This window comes from Dama dama, chromosome 8 (genome assembly GCF_033118175.1).
Source record: "Dama dama isolate Ldn47 chromosome 8, ASM3311817v1, whole genome shotgun sequence".
In the NCBI taxonomy this organism is placed as follows: Eukaryota; Metazoa; Chordata; class Mammalia; order Artiodactyla; family Cervidae; genus Dama; species Dama dama.
In genome coordinates, this window is record NC_083688.1 from 26774485 (window position 1) to 26777738 (window position 3254).

Consider the following 3254-nt stretch of genomic DNA (forward strand, 5'->3'; position numbering starts at 1 on the left):
GATCTCTCAAGGGGCCTAGAGGCAAGAATTACACACACACACACACACACACACACACACACACACACGGGCGCGCGCACATATACACACAGACAGGCATTATCTCTGCCTTACAAGATTTTGCAGCCTAGTGAAGGACAGATATGTAAAAAATGCAACCACCATCCATTGTGATGAAACAATATTGATAGCAGATTCAGGTATGAGGGAAGGATAGATAAAATTATTGGGTTTAACTAGGAAATTCAGACAAAGTTTGGGAACAGAGATAGTCAAGAGCCTTTCCATTTCCAGTTTCAAGGCAAAAACATATTTCAAAGAGTGACGAGCAAGTGGCATCTGTCGTGTATCACCAGGAACAGAAGTCCAAACACTCTGTCCACTGCATCTTGGTAAAGAAATCACCAGGACAGCACAACTCATCCAGGTGCTGGAAGAGACAAGGCTTTACTCACACAGAAGGGAAAGAGCAAGATCAGTTCCAAGGCTAGACAAGGGTGCCCCAGGGTAAGCAGGTCCCTCTCAGCTTCAGATGCAGGCCAGTTGTCCTGCATGAATCCCTCTTGGATTGCTAGTAACAGGACTCAGTCCCCTCCCCAAAGAGGACAGATACCGTAGTAGAGTTGGCCAGGTGTCACCACACACATGCTTAAGCAGGAAAAAGGAGCACGCATGGAAACATGGAATCTGAAATAGGGAAAGACAAGGCGATAGCCTGGCACAGGCTCTGGGGACTTTATCTCATAGAAAGGAGCCGTTCCAAGCTCACAGCCCATTCTCACATAGTGAAGTAAGTAGGGGGTCAGAAGACCCCCTGCTTCAGTGCTTGAGACAAACTTCCCCAATACAGAGACTTAAGCCAAAAAAAAAGGAATCTATTGTTTCATGTAACTAAGCAACCCAGGGCTAGTTGGTTTCAGGTGTAGCTATCTCTAGGTGCTGAAATCCAGTCCTCAGAGATCCAGTTTTCCCCATTTCTCATGCTTCCATCTGCTTTAGCTTCATTCTTAGACAACTTCCTTTAGGAGTTTATCACAGAATGTTAAGGCTTAAAATTAACTTTTCAGGTTTCTGAAATTATTTTTAAAACCTTCCTTTGGCCTGACTTGGGTTATAAGACCACCTCCGAATCAATCACTATGGGCAACACACCTAGACTTAAATTCCCACTGTACTGTTACTAGCTTGTTTTACTGAGGTGAACCTCAGTTATCTCCATAACACAGCAGATAATACTGCATGGTTTGTACTAGTAAGGTCAATGAATGCTCACTGATGGGTAATTTTGGTTATCATCATCATTATAGATCTGTATTCTGAAAGGAATTGACTTCATTGTTCAATATAGGGAATCGCTATTTGTATTTTCTAAACAATCTTCCTCAGTTAAGCCCAACACATAAATGCCCATATATGCTCAACACACATCCCGGAAAGAAAGGGCTGCTATCATAGCAACTGGCCCGGTGTGTGACAAGGGCCACTGGAAGACACCAGGCCAGGCAGATTTGATTTTAGACAGATTTCTAGATAACAACTCTTTAAGAAGAAAAATTTGAAACTCTCAGGACCACAAAGATTTCAAACATCTTTTGTATGTAAATTCTATTCACGCTTCCAATTCTGATTTGAATCCTGACCCAACTCCATGGAAAGTTTGGAAAGAATTTTTCTTCCTTTTATTTTCTTCTTTTTTGGGGGGTAAAGGGTACTTTATTGAAGATACACAACAAGGTAGGGTTCCCTAACCCCTCGCCTTCCTCAAGAGGTCTGGGATGGAAACCATGTGGGGCTTGGAAGATTTCTCAGTGTGCTGGAGGATCAAGGTGGGGCAAGGACTCCCCAGGAGTTGAGGACCTCTCTCTTCCTTTCATGCTCTTGCTAGGGCTTGTGGTCCAGGGACTCTTACTCCTTGGCGGCCATGTGGACCATGAGGTCCATCACTCTGTTTCTGCAGCCAGATTCATTGCTGTAGCAGGAAATGAGCTTGACAAAGTGGTCATTGAGGGCAATGCCAGCCCCAGCATCAAAGGTAGAAGAGTGACTATCACTGTTGAAGTCACAGGAGAAAGTGTAGCCCAGTCCTCAGTGTAGCCCAGAATGCCCTTGAGGCAGCCCTCTGACACCTGCTTCATCACCTTCTTGACCTCATCATACTTGGCAGGTATCTCCAGGCAGCAGGTGAGATCCACAACCAACATGTTGGGGGTGGGGACATGGAAGGACATGCTCATGAGTTTTCCGTTCAGCTCAGAGATGACCTTGCCCATGACCTTGGCAGTGCCAATAGAAGCAGGGATGACTTTTTCGGCAATCCCTTGGCCACCACACCACAGTTTCAGAGGAACCATCCATAGTCTTCTGGGTGGCAGTGATGGCATGGACTGTGGTCATGAATCTCTCCACCATGCCAAAGTGGTCATGGATGACCTTGGCCAGGGGGGTGGGGGGTGGGGTGGACAAGCAGTTGGTGGTGCAGGAGGCACTGCTGACAATCTTGAGGAAGTTGTCATAATTCTCATGGTTCACACCCATCACAAACATGGGGGCATCGGCAAAAGGCAGAGGTGATGACCCTCTTGGTTCCACCCTTCAAGTGAGTCCCAGCCTTCTCCATGGTAGTGAAGATATGAGTGGACTCCACCACATACTCAGCACCAGCATCATCCCATTTGATGTTGGTGATATCTCACTCTTGGAAGATGGTGATGGCCTTTCCAATAATGATGAGCTTCCCATTCTCAGCCTTGACTGTGCCATGGAAATTGCCATGGATAGAATCATACTGGAACGTGTAGACCATGTAGTTAAGGTCAATGATGGGGTCACTGATGGTGATGATGTCTACTTTGCCAGGTTAAAAGCAGATCTAATGATCAGGTGCCTGATACAGCCAAATCCATTCACTCTGACTTTCACCATCTTCTTTCAGGGATGCGGCTGACATAGCATGGAAGATGTGGCTCTCTGTCAAATGGGGAGGAGCAGAGAGATGCAAAGAATTTTTCTACTTTGAAGTTAGTGAGATTAGGATCTGGATTTCTATCACTCCGTCCATTTTATTTCATTTGTCCAAGTGGAACCAGGTCATTGCATCCTCTTGTCACTGTTCCTACTGGGACTTTCACTGGATGCTGCTGCTGCTGCTGCTAAGTCGCTTCAGTCATGTCTGACCCTGTGCAATCCCATAGATGGCAGCCCACCAGGCTCCCCTGTCCCTGGGATTCACCAGGCAAGAACACTGGAGTGGGTTG

At 46.2% G+C, this 3254-nt stretch overlaps 1 pseudogene; it reads right to left on the reverse strand.

Moving 5' to 3' along the window:
- Nucleotides 1–1905: 1905 nt before the first annotated feature.
- Nucleotides 1906–2922, reverse strand: LOC133060422 (glyceraldehyde-3-phosphate dehydrogenase-like; annotated as a pseudogene).
- Between the last annotated feature and the right edge of the window lie 332 nt (nucleotides 2923–3254).